The sequence below is a fragment of the Psammomys obesus genome, unplaced genomic scaffold, assembly GCF_907164565.1.
Source record: "Psammomys obesus unplaced genomic scaffold, mPsaObe1.curated_primary_1811, whole genome shotgun sequence".
In the NCBI taxonomy this organism is placed as follows: Eukaryota; Metazoa; Chordata; class Mammalia; order Rodentia; family Muridae; genus Psammomys; species Psammomys obesus.
Window position 1 is genome coordinate 191823 of NW_026590004.1, and position 19682 is coordinate 211504.

Below are 19682 nucleotides of genomic sequence, written 5' to 3' on the forward strand. Positions count from 1 at the left end.
AGTAGCACAAGGCCAAGGATTTATTAATTTGAATCCTTTGTCAGTGAAAAACGAAACAGAAGGAAAACAAGCACCATCAGACAATTCTGGAAAAGACCCAACCCAATTCCATTTTATTAAAAAAATTCTTTTTAGATTTTTAAATTTTACATTAGATTTTGTTTGTTTCCAAGGTACGAGTGTTTCCCCTACACGTATGTGTGCACACTGCATGCCTGGCTCTTGAGGGGCCAGAAGAGGGCGCTGGGTCCATGGAATTGCAGTTATGGGTGGCTGTAAATTGCATGCAGGCGCTGGGAACTGATCCAGGGCCTCTACAAGAACAAGTGCTTTTAACTCCTGAGCTACCTCCCCATCCCCCACGCGTGGTGGTGTGAATGAGAACGGCCCCCACAGACCCTCCTACCTGAATGGCTTAGTCCTCATTGGTGAACCGAGTATGTGGGATTCAGGAAGTGTGGTCTTTCTGGAGGACGTGTGTCACTGAGGCTGGGCTTTGATGTTTCAAAAGCCCATGGCAGGCCCCGTCTTTCTGTCTCTCCCTCTCCCCTACGCTCTTCTACCACTCCCATCTACAGATCAGGATATACCGGCTCAGCTCCTGCTCCAGCGCCATGTCTACCTGCCTCCTGCCATGAATAATCACCAGCTCACACTCTGAAAACATCAGCAAGCCCCAATTAAATGCTTTCTTCTAATAGTCGCCTTGGTCATAGTGTTTCATCCCAACATTAGAACAGTGGCGAAGACACATGCTCGCTACTATTTGTTTGTTTATTTATTTGGTGGTGCTGAGGATTGAACCTAAGGCCTCACACGGACACTAGACACTGAGACTCTAGCACTGAGCTACATCCACAGTCACAGACCCTCTTTAACTTCTAAATGTTTTAGGCCATACGTACATTGCCCAAGCTAGCCCTGACCTCACCCTGGTAGCTCAGTGAGGGCTTGGTCTTAGAAGCACCCTGCCTTAGCCTACCAAGTCCCTGGAATTTCGGGCCTCCCTGACCGTGCCTGGCATACTGCCACCGCCACACCAAAAAAACCTATTTTGAAAGGGGTTGTTTGCCAGGTGCTATTATTAGTAAGAATCCTGGGTTGGAACTAAATGAGGCCTTCCTTAGAAAAACTATTTCATAACTATCTACAGCCTTGCCAGATATATTTTTAAAAGTAGCTGAAAGATCTAGAAAGCAGGATATGTAAGCCTGGAGACGTATCAGCTTGAGTGGGGGCATTTAAAGGTGGCTTCAGGTCTTCTTACAGCAGTGCCACCAGCAGGATGACAGGCATGTTTGGAAGGAACAAAGCTGTTACCTTGGACTAGCATGTGAAGCATGTCTATGATACCAGCACTCCTGACACAGAGGCAAGAGTATGGGAGTTCAAGGTTAACCCAGGCGACATCGCTACTTATAAGTCAGCCTGGGCTACATGAGACCCTTCTCAAAACAATATCGGAGAGTTGTTAAATTGAGAGGCTTGAAATATTAATCCTAGCGGATGCGTAGTAGTCACACCTTTAATTCTGGCACACAGGAGACAGAGGCAGGCAGATCTCTGAGCTCAAAGCCAGCATTGTCTATACAGTGATTTCGAGATCAGCCAGGTCTACAGGTGGGACCCTGTCTCACAGCAAATCAGATAAGTAAATAAAACTCAATTCCAGAAAATAAAAAGTGGCATAGAAAAATCCGACTAATTCAGTTAAAACGTAAAATTTCACAGAGAAAAAAGTAGGACATAAACAAGAAAAATGATTACTTCTAAAAGCCAAACACTTCGAAGATGAGAGACCTTTCGGAGCTCTGAAGAGGAACTGGGGAATTTAACGGGACATCTTCTGGGTGGTGGAAAACAGGCCCAGCGCCAAGAGAAAGGGCGGTTGATGGAACAACCGAGGATGTTTGTTTGTGTTTGTTCTGTTCCCTGTTTAGGTGACCCATCCTCCAACAGATCATCGCTCCACGGGCCTGAACATGGCTACAGGCACATAAAAGTTACTGCAAAATAAACAAATAACGTCCCCTCGGTGGATTCATGAAAATTTGTGGGAAGACAGGTCGGTTCATTTGTATAACAGGTGCTGGATACGGCACAGTTAGGCTTGCATTCCTGTTGGTAAGACGTGGGCCTGGGCATGAGGAGATGAAAGCCTTGGGCTCACTGGCTTCATCTCCCCTTCCCTGGAGGCTCAGGGCTCAGCTTGTCTATGGAGACTCTTGGAATGAAAATTTTCTCAAGGGATTGACAACTTCCCCATCCTCAGCACCAACCCAGACCTAGACCTGGCGGCTTACATGGTACTAGCTTTAGTCACACACTGAGCCTGCTGATGAGGAGCACGAAGCGAGTGAGAGAGAGAAGTGCTGTCCCCATGAACCCTGCACCGGGAAGCAGTCACCCACATCTAACCGTGAGAGACATGATGGGATGGGCACATCCAGGATGCTTCATCTTCACACTGCGGTCAGAGAGATGCCTCCTCGGCGGATTCATACTGCTCTCCATGAGGCAGTGTCAATTTCTGTCCCTGTTTCTGTCGAATAAGATAAATGTGGCTTTGTCTGTCCTGGAGATGAGGACAGCCCAGAGGAGGAGGAAGGGCGCAGATGGCATTCTTTCAGCCACCCAGCAGAAACGTAGCCACTTCATCTTCCAGCCCATTAAATGAGGTGGACTGACCTCTAGATGGCGCCTCACTTGACCATGCTGGGTACTGAAGTCATAGGTCTCATCCCAACCAGCATACAGTTTTGGCATCTTAGGGGTCAGTCAGCACTTTGCCAAGAGCACCAGTGGCCAAAGACTACCTCTCTCTCCTGCATCTGGCCAGATGCGGCCATCTGTCCGACTTCCCTCAGACTGTCCATGTCTATCTTGGAACCCACTACCGAATGGCACAAATGTCTACTCTCTTGTCAGAGGATGCTTCCTTCGATCTGTTTACAAACAGCTTTAATTGGCACATGGTCATGGGCTGTAGGTCCTCAGATTTTTGAGTTTTGGTGGTACTTGGTCTTGAACCCAAGACCTTGGGAATGTTAGGAAGTGCTTTACCACTGTGCTACACTTCTGGCCTAGCATAGGTAAGTTCTGTGGCTTGGCAAACCTCTCAACTTTCTTCCTTCAGTTCCTGAGACATGTGAATCATTGTTCACTAGTTCTGACATACCATAGGAGATAAGAGCAAATTCTTCCTGCGAGACGTCTTGGTACGGTCACCTAGCACCTCCCTTCCTCCCTGCCATCCCGAGTCCCCAGGCTTTTGAGATTCACATGTCTGAGGACGAAGCATTTGTCTTTCTGTGCTTGGCTTCTCTCTCTTTATTAGGATGCTCTGCACGTTTTCTTTCCTCTTTTTCCCCTTTTCAGCATTATTTTTAAACCACCAAATGGCCACCAAGGCCCGTCACTGAGAATCAAAGCTGAACAAGAACTTAGGGCAGAAACGAGGACAGCGCGTATCCACATGGGAGCCCTACCAGCCCGGCCCTTTGTTTCGTGTCTCTGTTCTTTACGGCAATTCAAACTCAAGGGGATTGCCTGAGCCGGCCTAGCTCTTGGGGGATGTGTGCCAACTAGTCTTTCACTTTTTCCAGAGAGGACAAGACCTACAGCTGTGTAAGGCAGGGGTGGTGACAGACACCTGTAATCCTAGCACTGGAGAGGTGGAAGGAGCAATGGGAGTTCAAGTCCTGACTCAGATCCATGGTGAGTCTGAGCACAGCGTGGGCTGCACAAGATTGTCTCAAAAGACAAAAACCAAAATCCAACAATCAAAAAATAAAACCAAATATGCGATCGCCCTGGGAATGAAGAAGTTAGGTGGAAATAAACGGGTCCAGTATTCACACTGGGACTTAGACTTGGAACAGATTCAGATACATACTTAAAAATTTCTTCTCATATAAACTCTTCTTAAGTGGTTTGGTTTCTGAGGCAGCATCTCATGTAGCCCAGGCTGGCCTCTAACCAGCTATACAGTTAAGGATGACCTTGAACTTCGCCTCTTTCTGTGTCCACCTCTGGAGTACTGATGCTCCAGGCACGTACCACCGCATCTGCTCTTATGCAGGGCTGCGCAGTGGTCTTAGCACTTCACGCATTAGGCCGTACTCCCAACAGAGCCATACCCCCAGGCCTGGTGTGAACTCCTGCCACTTGCAATCCAAATCCCAAGAACCAAATAGATTGGGATTAAAAATGCCTCAATAAGCTTCTATAACTCATTGCTTTTCTCCAGCATTACTTAAAATGGCGTTTTTCTAGCTCTTTTCTAACCAAGCAATGAGATGCGCAAGCTCCTCAGACACTTGGCCACTCTACGAACAGTGGCCAGCCTGATGACTGCAGAGAGAGAAGCGGAAAACTTCTGCATAAGGAAAGTGGCTGCAGGAATTAAACTAGAAAAAAACAAACAAACAAAAAAAAAAACCCTTGTAAGAGAATAAGTGAGTCAGCATGAGGTATATCAGCCTCACAGGCATCAACTTCAAAGAGAAAATGAAATTATTTAGGTTGCCCGGGTAACACCAAGATAAAATGTGGAAATGAAAATGCTCCGACATTAACAAAACCTTCCTCAGCAGGAAGGCCTCTCGCATCAGGGAATGAGCTTTACCATGGCAACATGCAAATCCCCACATAAACGGACCAAACAGAGAATTCCCAAGGGTGGAAGCCTGGCAGTGAAGACCATTCGGATCCACTGCCAGTTCCGCACCTCACAGAGGCTTGCTCGGATCGAGAGAGACTTTCTCCAAAATCTTAGCCAGTTAAGTGCTGTGCATGACTTCTACCAACTCATGTTTCTCCAAATCTCTGCTCGTTCTAAAGCACTGATTTTAGTCATTAAAAAGAAAAAATAAGAAAACAAACATGAAGGCGCTGTGGTGGTGTAAAGTACAAATGTTCCTCATGGTCTCTGGCATGTGAGCACCCCATTGGCGGCACTGTTAGGGAAGGTTTGGGAGGTGTGGCCTTGCTGGAGGACCTGTGTCACTAGGGCCATGCTTTGAGAACATAAGGACTCACCTTGCCATGCTTCCCGCCATCCCAGACTCTCCCCTCTGCAACCACAGGCCCCAATAAACTCCCTTTCCCCTAAGCTGCATTGGCCATGGTGTTTTATCACAGCAGCAGAAAACTGATGCCACCAATGTAACTCAATATCACTCAAGGTTGAATTTTCCATGTCTGATGAGGCTGTACTTTCCCCTTTGTGGGGGAGAAGGCGCCCCAGGTACCGTGGCAGTAGGCAGATCCCTGACAGTCAAGCCAGTACAGTTGCAAAGTATTACTCTCTCTGGTTCTGGCAAATGAACCCAGGGATTTGTACCCGCTCAGAACTTACTCCATGACAGAACAGCACTGTCAGCCCCAGAGCTAGTCAGCTCAGACCCTGGGATCAGATAAGGTGGCAGGAGGTCACTAAGTACCTGGCCAGAATCCTGCCTCTGCCATTTGCCAGTTGTAAGCCAGGAGAGGAGACCTGTGTCTCCTCTCTAAGTGTTAGGACCTGTGCAAGAGACAATTACAAATAAGCAGTAACTGCAGCGTGAGACAGGGACTTAGTGTTTGGCAGTAGAAAAGACAATGAGATTTGGTAGGTAAACTGAAAAAAAAAAAGTCACTGTGGTAAGAAAACTTCACATGAGATCTACCTTCTCAGCAAACATTTTGCTATGCAGTGTGATTCTGCTGACCACAGCTACAAAGTTCCACAGCATACCCCGTGAATGTACTTATCTTGCTAACCGAAATATTATACCTATGTGGCATTTGAACGAGAATGTCCCCCATAGGCCCCAGTGTTTGCATGCTTTGGTCCTCAGCTGGTGGACTCTTTGGGAAGGACTGGAGGTGTGTCACTAGGGTGGGCTTGAAGGTTTCAGAGGACTCAGCCATTCCCAGCATGCTCTCTGCTTCTTCCTGTTTATGGACTGGGCTGTGTGAGCTGTTAACCAGTGGCTCTAGGGCCTTGTCGCCCACCTGCTGCCATGTCCCCTGCCACAGACTTAGCCTCTGAAGCCGCAGCCCCAAATAAACTCTTTCTTCTGTAAGCTGCCTTGGTAACGGGGTCTTGTTGTGGCAATAGAAACGGAACTAAGACAGCAAGGTCAGTAACTCCCACTTGTCCCCTCTCCTCAGACCCACGAGGGGACAAATCTAATGGCTGTAGATGCATCAGGCACCATCTGTCATTGTGTGACAGTGGCCTGATTCTCCTCACATAAAGGTTTAAGGGTTTATCCGTGCCCATTGAAGAATCTACTTCTTTTTGAAAGCCAGAAAGTATTCCATTGCAGGAATGTACCACAATTTAAAAGTTATGCAGTAGAGTGGACACATGAGGCCCCACCTTTCCCTGAGGGTCTATACAGGTGGTTGGCTATTTCTTCAGTGGCTACTGGTAAGTTGTCCTGCTCCTATAAATTCTTATTTGAGCCCTGTACGCAACCTCAATTAAACAAACAAAAAAAGATACATTCATCTGTTGATGGGTATTTCCATACTGTGGCTATGGTAAGAAAGGTTAGTATCAATAAAAAGTTGCTCTACAAAAACAAAACGCCCTTGATTCAAATATCTCACTTTTGTTAGGTGGGAAAGGAGGTCTAACAGTGAAAATGCTCTGGTGCCTGCAATGCCAGGCATTAACCACAGCATCGGTCAGACAGTATCTTTCTGCTGTACATTAAGTCTGTCAGGTAGGCTCTGGCTGGCTGCACAGAAGAGGAGACCTACACGCTAGTGAAACGGTCTTGCCAATGTTACAAAGCCTGTGACAGTCAGAGCAAAATCTCCAGCTCCAACCTGTCAGATTCCAGTGCCCAAGCTCATCACACTCACAATCTCCCCCATGGGACAGTCAGCCTTGACGCCCCCTGACCAAGGCATCCATTTGGGAAGCCAGCTGTCTCCAGACTGCACTCACGGCGACCATGTTTGCGAGCTCAATGCAGTGCCTTCGGCTCTGACACACACAGAAATCCAGACTATGAAAAGAGCTGTGAAGAGGCCGAAAGGACCCAGCCTCTGTCCTTGGAGCCGATGGTGTGGAACCAAGCTGTCACTGGTCCGTGGCTGGGAAACCGGAGTTTTACAGAGAGCCGTGAGACCTCTTCTACCAACACGTCACTCTCCTGGTTATCCCCGCTTCGCTCTGAAGCTCCACTCTTGGGTGGAGAACTCAGTTCCTGAACACTGCACTGTTCCGATCTCCTCATTTAGGGGTGTCGGATGGGATTTCCAGGAACGGCAAGAACTTTCTGTGCCGAGAATTGAATACTGGGAAACTTACTCCAGATTAAAACAGAAGGACACTGACTACCTACTTCCCCGGCATTGTTCTCGCTCAAGCTGATTCGGTTAGGCCACTTATTAACCATCTCTTGCCCAAGAAAATCACCAGAGTCTCCTTTCCCTCACGTGTCAATCAACTGTTCTGCTCTGCTGCAGATCTGCTCACCAGAGGGCTGCTCTTCTAGGGCTAGTTTGCATGTCCAACTTTAAAACAAAACACGAAGACTATTTCTGGCTCCTCTGCTCGTCTCAAAATATTACCAAGGCAGGGAGCATTTTAGGTATATTTTATGTATAATATTGCCTGAGCATTGAAGACGTATCGTTTATCATGTGAAGAAAACCTCACTGAAATATGGGTGAGGGCCTCTCCGAAGGCTTCAGGCAATGTCATAGCGCCAGGGCGCTCACATACCCTTAGCTTTGACTTTCATTAGTCTCTCAAATATTTCCCAGCAGGTGCCTCTATCATTGCTCAGATCCCTATTTTACACTTTTTTAATATGTACATGCTCTTAAGTTTCCCTGTTATGTTTTTCCCAATATAAGCAACTCAGCTCTAGTAGAAGGGTTTGACATGGAGTTTAGAGGAGTCAGGACAAGTCCAGGGTTTTACTCATTTTCGTAAGACTGAAAGTAGAGTCATCACTGACTGACAGGAAGCTTCGTCTGTAGGAAGCATGTCTTCGGAGGACACGAGGTCCCGGCTACAGACATGCGTGCTAGCTGTCCCAGAAGAGGGCTTCCACAAGCACTTGGCTATGCCAGAGTCGGAAAGTGTCAGCTGGAAGAACAAACTCAGGAGTGTTACCAGGGGACAGGAGAAAGCCACTTAGAGCCCCTACAGACAGGAAGGCCCCAAGGACTTCCTGAAACAAAGAACATTTTGCCCCAGATATGGACACAAATATTTTCTCTAGCCTCCCTCTAGTGTTTGCATGAACACCTCTTTTGGAGAGGTTTCTCAGATTGTCCTTTGAGAATACTAACACAGGGGCTGGGTGTGGCTGGGCGGGGGAGTAGAGTCCCTGCTGTAGAAACACGAGGGCCTGTGTTTCAGTTCTTAGCATCCCTGTGAAAGCCAGGCATGGCACACACGGGGGAGTTGTAAACAGACGACTCTCTGGGCTCACTGGTCAGCCTGTGCAGCTGAGCCAGTGAGCTTCAGGCTCAGGGAGAGGCCTGTCTCAGAGAGTAAGGAGCAACCAGGGGAGACACCCCACACCAACATGGCTCCCACACGCACATGCGTGGATACTGTACACACACACACAAAACAAAAAACATGTACCTATCACACACACACACACACACACACACACACACAGACACACGTGCACACACCGCCATTCATTCCTCCCTCCCAGTGCCCAGAACAACTTCTGGAGCGCGCGCGCGCGCGCACACAGACACACAGACACACACACACACACACACACACACACACACACATGTATCCAAAAGCTCACTGCTGAATGAATGAGTGAAAATCAGGGAATACATGGTCAGGAATTCTCCCAGTTGTTAGGAATGCACGGCAGAAGGGCTGCAGGGACGGCTCAGTCATCATGAGCTCCTGCTTTTCTTGTAGGGGACCCAAGTTTGGTTCCCGGAGCCCACACTCATTCTCACGACAACCTGTCTGTGACACCAGTTGCAGGGGATCGGATGCCCTCTTCTGCCTCTGTGGACCTCACTTCCTAGAAGCATCTTAAAAAGCAAAGTAGCACACCGGATGAGACCTTACGGAAAAGCAGAGCTCTGCGCAGCCCTAAGGAAGGTAGAGTGTGCTTGCACAGAATGATTTCATTACTCCATGATCGGCTGACTGGTTGGCTGACTGACGACAGCTAGGGATTGAACAGGTCCTTGAACATGCTAATAAGCACGTGTTCCATCACTGAGCTATACCCTCGGTCCCCATTTTATCTATCTATTTATCTGCCTGTCTATCATCTGACTGTCTGTTTATCTATCTGTCTGTCTATCTATCTTTGAGAAAAGGTCCAATTTTGTAGCTTTGGCTAGCCTGGACTTGCTAGGTAGACCGGGCTGGCTTTGAACTCAAAAAGATCCCTTCCTTTGGCCTCCCAAGTGCTGGAAATAATGGTGAATGCCACCATGTCTGGCCAGCCCCATATTTAATATGATGTCTTTACCTTGTATTTTCCTGTACACTACATCAGGACTGACAGACGCCCCTATGACCTCCGTTTTGGGGAAAAGCTGCTGCTTGAGCAACAGTGAAGGGGGCTTGGGCCATAACTACAGTACCCTGTTGTGAGAGCCTGTGGATGAGTGTTTTCACATACACTTCAAGATCAACACGTCCTACCTGCTCCGGACGCTCCTTCGGTGCTTGGGCTATTTATAGTCTCATCCGTCTCTCCTCCCACAGTGTAAACTGTGAGGGCAGAGTCTGAGAGCCTCACTGGGCCCTCCTAGCTCCTTACCTCGTTGCCCTGGCAGTAATGGTTTGTAGGACATGGAACCACGCATGTGCACCCATGGTTTGGCTCCACCAAATATTTTCTGAGTGTGGAAAACGCTTTAAACCTAAAAGTTACGATGCTGTCTGTGTTTGTCTGGTAAACGGACTAACAATATTGCTCTCAGGTAACCAAGCTCCCCCTACGTATAAAGGCAAAGCCCGGAACATAAACTCAGGCTTCAAGTGTAGATAAGGGGCAGGCAGGTCATTTGAGCTGCACTGTCTAATCCCTCACTACCCCAGGGCTTGAGCAGGCATATGGGAGAAACTGAGATTGCAAAGGGTTTACTCTTCCGCCTGGGGTCGCCCCGGGGGAAGTACAGGGGCCTGAATGTCACCCAGGGAGCCTGTTTTCAGGACCATTAAAGTCACACGCTGTAGACAGCACTGTCCTTGCTCCTGTATCTTTGCCAGGAGTTATCTACAAGAAACTCTTCTCTCTTCTCACACGTGTTAAGTCGGCCCAGCCTCAAAGGGGATTTTAAGTGAACATTTACTAACTGTACCAAGCGACCTCCACTGTGACACTCATACACACATAGAACGTACTTCGATCCTGTTCACCCCTCATTGTCTTCCAGTAGCGTCCCCAGGCACTGTCCTCTGTAGGATCATTGAAAAGCTGGGTGATTCTCATTTCCTATGAGCCGACGGCGGCACAGATTCTTTGTTTGCTTTCTCACTGATTTCTAACTCTGGACTGAAATCTCTTAGCTCCCTGGCCTCAGGTGCTTCACGACATCACAGAGCTTAGAAGCAGCCTCTGCTTCGCTCAGGGGCTGAGCGAGCCCGTTCTGCAGTCAGCAGACAGCCCATGCGCACATTTATATTAAATGTTTGTCATTATCACTCAACAAGAGATAATAACGCACAGGTTCAGTTTTTAAATCAACAGTTTCATTTTAGGGAGAAAAAGGAGGCTTTCCCCAGCCTTGCCTACAAATGAGCCTAACATTAAAATAGAGATAGCCCCTAGAAGAACTTTTCTTAGACTATGGACACGGATGTGTATTTTTAAATCATGGCCACCCGGCCACCCTGCCGCCCCCGACACTTCTACATGAAATGGCACAGAGAGCGAAATGTTGAAATATAAAGAATTCTCTTGTCCTTTCAGATTACATTCTAAAAACCAAATGTATTTTAAGACAGGCTTCCTTCCAGGTTTCTAAGCAAACACACCCAAATAGATTAACTAATATATGAGAGCCTACGGCTGTCCTCGGGCGCCATCCTCGACACTGCTCATGACGTTCACATAAATGATTCTTATTCAGTGAGAATGTCTATAGGAAGAGATCTGGCAGCAGCAGAAGACCTCAGAGCAAACAAATCCTGGGGCTCAGACAAGTCCCTTACCAGAACTGCTGGTCAAATCAAACAGCAGTGTGCCAAGGCCATGAAGGAAACCCTCTGTCTCGGGCTTGAAGCCCTCCTCCGTGAGGCATCTTGTGATGTTCCTCTCAGGATGAAGCTCAAGGGAGCTTTGAGGAAGCACCACAGATTCCAAGTTTTTAAATACAATCTAGCTGAGGGATGTAAACACACACACAGGTGCGCACTATATCCCTGAGGGGCTCTAGGGACTGTGCCAGCTCCTTGGCGCCAGTGACAAACCTTATTGCCTCCCCCGAAATGTTTGTTTTGACTTATAAAAGATCCGTGAGGACGTATCTCAGCTGGTAGAGTGCTCACCTAGCAGCCCTGGGGCCCATCCCAGCACTGCTAAACTGGGTGTGGTACCCCAAACCTTTAATCCCAGCCCTGGGAAGGCATAGGCCGTTACCCCAGAAGCTCAAGGTCATCCTTAGCTAAAGAGTTCAGGATTGGATACATAAGACTCAAAACAAAACAAAAAGCAAAACCCCAAACTAAACCAAGCCAAAGAATTAATAATGACTTCCACATATTCTTATAACACAGGCTGTTCTGTATTATTCCATTTGGGTTTAATTTTTTTTTTCTCTGATATTACAAAGTAGCCCATCCCCAAAATTTGAGAAAGCACACTGTGATCACAGTGCCTTCCAGACCACAACGGCCCTTGCTCACATGACATGTACAAGGTACCACTATTATATTAGTTACATTTATTCCAAAACTCAAAGGCGGTCTGTGCAAATCCTGCTCTGTGAACAATGTTGCTTTGTTCATGAAGGCTAGTAAAAAGGTAAAAGGCTTTTCATTCAGAACAATCGTTGTTAACGGTGAAACTGATAAAAAAAATAACAACAGCACTCCTGTTATTACCTTATATGTATATGTTACTTCACTGAACATCTGTGGTCCCAGGATCCTTAGTCAGAAGTAGCCACGTTAATCTGAAAAATAAAGATAAGTGTGAGTCACGTCAGCTCCATTTTGTACAGTATGTTCTGTTTTGTATAGCGATTGCGATATCAGCCTTACAGCCGGAAGATCTAGGCTTGCAATAGGACTTTACTGGGTGGTTTTCAACCTCTTTAAATTATGCACAATTAGAAAAAAGGGGTTGGCCAAAAATGTAACAATTATCATTATTTACTTAAGAAAAGCTACCCTTCCATCTAGGGATCTTCCACGGGCGCCTGACTTTCTGCTCATGGAAAGTGGCTGTAAGACCCCCCAAACTGTGGCGTCTTCTTTAACACGCCTACACTGGGTAACTTCTCCCTTGTCTCAACATGGGTCAGGTGTCTTCAAACCATCCATCTCGAATCCAGTCAAAACCCCATGGACATCGGTCTGTCTGCCCGAGAGGCCCCCAGGAGCAACCCGGGATCTCCAGTCCCTGTGTGTCCTGGTGCTGACTCAGCACTGGCATCTCTAGAGCACCACCCAAAGTTCCCGAGACGCTTCAGCAGCCAAAGCAATGACGACAGCAACTGAGGAGCGAGGGTCCAGGAGCGGAGGACACATTACTGCTGTTTCCCTACAAGGACACGCTACTAAACCGCCTCCCAAATAACTGTTATACGAGTAGTCAGTGTCTGCTGAGGGCTCAGTCCTAACGGGACGTCTGCATCACTGTCCCTCAAGATCCAAGGGACGGGACAGAAAGAATTTAAAATCTGGAGGATGCGCAGCGTCATGAAATGCTGCTATCCAGATATGATACTGCCTTTGCACGCTCACAGGAGTGCACGCACGCATGCACGCACGCACGGCAGCTAGGAAGATCTGCGTCATGGGTGGAGATGTTCACATCCCATCCCTTCCAGGGAGTTAATGACTGGCGATGGTTGCTGGAGGCGGGAGTATCATTTTCTCTAGCGGCGAGGCCAGCGGGGGACAGGTGAGATGAAGGGGTTCACAGGCAAAGGAAGGGGGGACCAGTGGATAGTGGTGTGAGTGCAATCAGAACACACACTGCATGCAGGTGTGAGCCGGTCGGGCGGACGGCAGCAGCGTGAGCCAGGCTCTACTCCGTATCTTCTGGGTGGCCAGCCCCGCTGGTGTGAAATCTAAACACCAGGCGGCACCAGCTGAGTTTCTGGGACCCAGCTGGGATTTACAGGACTGCTGTGTCCCCCAAAGACAGATTTCCTGGGGGCTGAACCCCATGCTCCCAGGAGTGGTTGATGGCGTTACTTTTCCCCTTCATCAGGTCCAACAGCCGGCCTGCCCTTCTCCATCGCAGGGAGCTGGTGCTCCAGTCCCCTGGAGGTGGGCATGGGCATGCGACTCTGTTCGCTAGGACAAGGTAAATGACAGTGATGCAGTCAACCGCTCAAAACTAAGGAGCTCCCTTCTGCAAACCCTCATCTCTTATGTGGGACTGCAGACCTAGGGGTAACTATCCTTAATGTGACAGGCTGGGCATACATGTTAGCAAAGGTGGGACACAAGACATAAGCAAGACATGTCCTATTTGTCAGGTGACCGTGTCTAGAGTCTTAGAAGGGAGGAAAGAGTAATGTCCCACAACTATGTGGGAGTGGGGAGGTGGAGAGTCCCTTTGAGATCGTTTAAAGTTAAGCTAAGTGAACACCCACAGTGTTTCTCATGCACGCAGGGTGCATTCAGTGCCAAGGGCGAATGGAGGAGCCACAGGGCAGAGTTCCATGGTCATTGTTTTTCAACGATTTTTGGCTTTAAAAGGAGTATTCTTCTGAAACCATCAAGGATGTAGACTCAGGTGTAGAGTTCACGTGCCCTTCCTCCATTTATTTATTCATCTATTCATTCATTTACGGGGGCAGAGTATACACACGGCACTGCACGTGAGACAGTCAGAGGACCATTTTTAAATATCCGTTTCCCTCTTGTGGGTTCCTGGGATTAAAGGCTGGGTGGCACTTTCACCCACCGAGCCGTCTGGCCGCCTCGCCATGCTTCCAAGAGTTAAGATACAAGACAGTCTATGAACTTTGGTCCTTCGAGCTGCAGGCTTTCAGCCCCGCTCTCTCATTCCTGCACTATGCAGAGCATCTTCTCCGTAATAAGAGAAGCAGCAATGGATGGAATCATGAGGATATGACTCGAGAAAGTTGACAAGAGGCCCAAGGTCCAAACCCACCCCAGTGGTATAGAGCCATATATGAAGATGTCTCATCAGTATCCTCTCTTCCCTTCCCCTTCACAGTTTTGAGCTGTGTCAGGATCAGGATGACTCAGGTGCCATTTTGGAAGGCAATGGGATAGTAGGAGTCATATCCCTCTAGAATGACATCAGATTGGAGGCCGTGAGTGGGAGAGACTGCTGTGGCCTGAGCACGTGCCGTGCAGGCCTCCAGTGGACTGGGTTGCCAAACCTTCCGAACAACTTCCTGTGGCCTGAGGATCCGCTTCTCTGAGCTGGGGTTGCAGTTCAACTGCTGGTAAGGCAGTAGTTACATTGGGAGGGTTTCTTTCACGAGGGCTCCTCTCGTGAGTGAGTGATTCCGTGGTGACTGGAATGAGTCTACTGCCCTTCTCTCCTTCCTCCTTCCCTCCCCTCTCTCCTTCCTCTCCCCTTCTCTCTTTCCCTTTGTTCTTCTGTTATGATTCCCCTCTCCCAACCCCCAGCATTGCATGACACAGCAGAAAGGTTCTTGCCAGATACCAGTGCCTTGATACTGGGCTTCCCAGGTCACATTGGGAGCCAAGACATTTCTGTTCACTGTAAGTTGCCCAGACTCTGGTATTTTGTTCTGACTGCACAAAATGAAATAAGACACATTCCTGTATGGCTAGAAAAAACACAGCCACAATAGTAACAGATCAATAGGAAAACCCAATGCTGGGGAAACACAACAGCAGACAGCAGGGCTGGGATGCAGCTGAGCTGGGGGGGTGTGTTCTGAGCCTGTACTAGGCTCCGTGTTCAAGGCCCAGCACGGCAGGACTAGGTGTGGTGGCCCGTGCCTGTGATCCCGGAAGGCAGGGGCTAGGAGACTACCTTGTTCTTCTCAACCCGATGCAAACTAGCGTTTCTTGGGAAGAGGAAACCTCATGTGAGGAGCTGTCTCCATCAGACCGGGCTGTGGGCATTTTCTTGATTCCTAACTGATGGGGGAGGACCCCGGGCACTATGGGTGGTGCCAGCCCTGGGGAGGCGGTCCTGGGATCTCTAGGAAAGGGCATGTGAGCAAGCCAGGGGCAAAGAGCCAGCAAGCAGCACACCTTCCTGTTCCTGCTCCAGGTTCGTGCCCTGAACTCCTGCCCTGGCTCTCCCCAGCAGCTGAGAGGTGTGAGTAAGTCCTTCCCTCCCCACCTTGGTTTTGGTTGTTTATCACAGCAACGGAGAAGCTTGTGACTACAAAGATCAACATGAGTTCAAGGTCAACGTGGTCCAGCTACAGAGTGAAGCCCTGCTTCAAACCTCATAATAAATAAACAAGCATAGTGCTACACGCATTGTCAAAGAAAAGCTGCCCGAACCCACAACTCCTCCCAGAGGAAGTTAGTATCCCTGAAAAATGGATAAGTCTCTGATGCTTATGAGCACTAGTGGCACAAGGCATATTCCGGGCAAACAATTACCACCCAGCTGACAACTGACTTAGTGGTCTTTCATGTCATATCTATTGATCTTTCACCACAATCTTTTGCTATAAAATATCTTAGCTGGGCAGGGTGGTGCACACCTTTAACCCCAGCAATTGGGAAGCAGAGGCAGGTGGATCTCTGTGAGTTCAAGACCAGCCTGGTCTGCAAAGCGAGTTTCAGGACAGCCAGGGCTACACAGAGAAACTTGGTCTCAAACAAGCAAAAAACCTTACTCAAAGCAAGTGTTTGCATTTAATTCAGGTCAGTCTGTGGTTCAGTTCTCCAAAGCAATAAATAAATAAATAAATAAATAAATAAATAAATAATAAGCAAGCCAATCTTTGAATTCTGAGAGAACTTTCTGTTTATAGTAAGTCAGTCATAATAGCTTGAAAAATAAGCTGTCCATTACCTTTTCAATTTCAGGGAACAGGAACTTTGTCCTATAAAGGCCTCAGGACATGGGTAGTAAATACAATGGCCAGGTTTGACAGGGCATGTGTTCTATTTCCATATACTGCTGTTTTTTAAAATATAAAGCCAATGTTGGGAGTGGACTGTGCAGAGCAGGCACGGCCCGTTCTGAGAAGCCCGGCAGAGTTGCCTCGAGACAGCAGCGCTGCGGTTCTGGCTTCAAAACAGTTTGGATGGTGCAGTGTGGACGGATAACGCCCACCTGAAGGCACTCCCGCCGTGCAGCTCAGGATAGGTCACCATCTAAACTAGGAGGAGGCTTGGGAACGGGGTCATGGGAGCTCTTCCTTAGGGTGAAGTGAGTATAGGAGTGTGCCAGGGATGTAAGGAGAAACGAGGCGAGGAACATTAAACTTCTCAACCGTGTTTTTAGTTTGAGGATTGCCATGGCCAGTGTTTTATTTTGACCAAAAACAAACAAACAAAAATCCACATGCCTACTGTATTATAGAGACAACTAGAGCCCTTTAAAGAAAGCTTAAGATGAAGTAAATGTGCTGTCTAAAATACTGAAATTCAGGATGAAGCAAAGGGTGAACACTAGAGGTCCTTGCGATGACTGATGGCAGGGTGACTTCCCTGGCACACTCAAGTGATGGAAGGGGGCACGGCTTGCTGTGATTTTCTCATCAGCTCCGGTTAAATTCCAGTGTTGCACTCGCATCCAGAAAAAAAAAAAAACACACAATGACCTCAGTTTCCCCGAAGCACGCTTCCTAGCTGTAGACCCAGGAATGCTAGTTAACATCATTTTTATTTAAAATTGTTTATATTTTATGTGTGTCACAGGTGTAAGCTGCCCTCAGAGGGGAGACAAGAGTGTGGGATTCCCTGGAGGTGAAGTTACAGAGGGAGGTGCTTCCATGTGGTGCTGGGAATCGAACCTGGTCCTCTGCAAGTGCTCGCAGCAGGGCCTGCATCTCTCCAGCCCTGACCTTCTGTTAAAAGGTAACTCCCCTGCAGCCAGTCCTGATGAGACCTGAGGGAGGAGGACCCTATCAGTGGACTTCAAGCGGAGCATGGGAGAAGAGGGAGGAAGGGAGGGGGCTACAGCTGGGTACAAAGTGAATAAATTGTAATAAAAAAATAACTTAAAAAAAAAGGTAACTCCTGAGTAACCCTTTAAAACAGTTTGGCCTTTCTGCTGGCTCCCTCACACTCCTGAGTTCAGTAAATTTCTGGCCTATTTGCCTCTGTAGGAATGTCATGTTTTGGTTTTTGACAAATTATCCTTTCACAACATTCAGAAAAGTTTCGTGTTTTGCTCAGTCTTTCCAGAGCACTTTCACATGGATTTGCATGTGGTGAACAGTTAAAGCTGAAGCTGGGACCTTCACAGGTTGCCTGTCCATCAGAGGTTATATTCCTCATCCTGTCTATTCGTCCTGAGGGTCTCAAGGTGGACAGCTTCCTATTCACCTAGAACACTAAGAGGGAAGGCTCCCCACCCTGTTACACACAGCAGTCACTCTGAAATTCTCAGAGACAGGACACTGGGCTGGGTGATTTTGCCGTGAAGAGACAAAGGCTGACAGGAAACTTCTGCCACTTGCTATGAGAACAGTAACTCTCATCAGTAGACCCAAACCAAATCTGCGCTCTAGAAAGTCAACTCCAGTGCAGACAGCTCTGGTCCTCCTCCTGGAGAGAACCTGAAATCTGAGGTCAGCTTTCCCAGATGGAAGCCAGCAGGCACCTTATCCACCTGCAGTCGGAAGAGTCCTCCTTTCTCAACACGCAGTACAGAGCTGGGGGAGGGCAATTTACAAAGGCGAAGTCACAGGAGCAGGAGCTAGCGGTAGTATGCAGGCCGCTTAGGGTGGGGGATGAGAAATCTGCCTGGGTCCACCTGGCCACTTTCAGAGCCTCCTCTCTGTGTCTGTGGTGGAGGTGGAACCCAGGAGGCATGTGAGACCAGCACCCCACGGCCAGGTTGCCTCTGAGTCCACCCTGCTGTCTTGTTCATTTTGAAGTCAGAACTGGAACCCACGGTGTAGAGATTTCGAGGTGCCTCAGCAATGCTTAGAGACAGTGAGTGAAAGCCGAAGCTTTTGTGGGTGAGCTGGCACGGCCTCCCTGCTGGAACCTTCCACAGTCCTGGAAGGTGTTCCTCAGTGGCTGCTTGGGGAGTGGGTGCTTTATCCAGCCTTGAACTCTGAATTACAAGACCAACCGTCAGGCAGTGGGTGCCCTGTGTCACAGCCCTGATGTCTGGGTTTGCGGCCCTCTCCACGGGAAAGAATACATGTCTGTTACCTCACAAACCTGGTCCAACCCCCACGCCTTGTGTGAGCTGGGGGTGACTGAGCACGAAGCTCACACACCATCAAAATGCCTGTTACTGCATAGTTATCTTCACACACCAGCACTGCTCCGCCTTAACCGGAGAGGCCTCTTCCCAGCGACCGGGGCGAACGCAGAGATCTGAGAGAATGAGTGCTCACACGTGAAGAAGGCTTTCAAACCACCCTTCTCGTGCTCAGGGGCACCAAGGAAGAGGGGATGGAAAGATTGCGAGCCAGAGGACAGCTGCAGACGCCATCTTTGGGGGAAGACACAGCCTCTTCTGATTGGTAACTTGGCGGAGAGCCGCTTACCCATCAGAACTGTAAGATGAGGCTGTCAACAGTCAGGCTCGGATGGAGAAGGGCTCAGGGCCCATCGCTCCTGGCTGCACTTGGTGCTCCTGAGCCTCAGAGTCAGAGAGGGCTTTGACCTCTGACCACAAGCCCATCAGAGGCACCCATGTACAGCTTCTATCCAGTGGCCACAGAGAAGCCACATGGAAGGCCCTGGTTAAACCAAAAGCCACAAAAACAAAACCAGGAGTCAGAATCTGGGACAGGACTGGGCCATGGGTGTACTCGCCAAAGATCAAAATCCATTAATAAAAATTTCAAGTTCAGTTAATATTCCTGATAAGGAATAACTGATCAGAACTGATTACTTTCATTAAATTCCATCCAAATGACAATTAATGTCTTAGCACTGATGTCTGACCTGCTTAATTTTAAACCACTTTTATTTAAATTTTAAATACACTTAAAATTTTAACTTTAAACTTCATTTTAAATCTGTTTTTCAACTCATTGATTCTGTTATTATTTCCATAGTTCCTTCTATGTTTTGGGGTTTAATTTATTTTCTCATGTAGAAATAGATAAACTAGATAACAGACAACTAAACTTTTAGTGTCTTTGTTGTTTTGGTATTTTTTTTGGAGGGTGGTGGTTGCTTTTCAGCAGTGATGGAATAAACCTGGCCTCATGCACGCCGGCACATCCCACCCTGCAAATATTCCTAATAAGACACACTGAGGTCTGTGCCCACCGTCTGCCTCTATGCCCACCTCTGCTGCGTCTCATGGTCTTCTCCTGCTGATTTCATGTTGTGCTTGTGTCACTCACTGGAAATGCTATGACATTTTCTTGAATTAGTTTTTTGCTCAAAAGATACA

The 19682-nt window shown here is 48.1% G+C and overlaps 1 protein-coding gene across 1 annotated transcript in view; it reads right to left on the reverse strand.

Annotated features, from left to right (window-relative positions):
* The window catches only part of Lrrc8c (leucine rich repeat containing 8 VRAC subunit C), a 73446-nt gene that overhangs the window by 39607 nt on the left and 14157 nt on the right, over positions 1–19682 (reverse strand). Inside the window, exon 2 of the mRNA XM_055605524.1 lies at positions 12053–12123. The gene's annotated coding sequence lies outside the window, so the exon portion shown is untranslated. The remainder of the gene's footprint in view (positions 1–12052; positions 12124–19682) is intronic.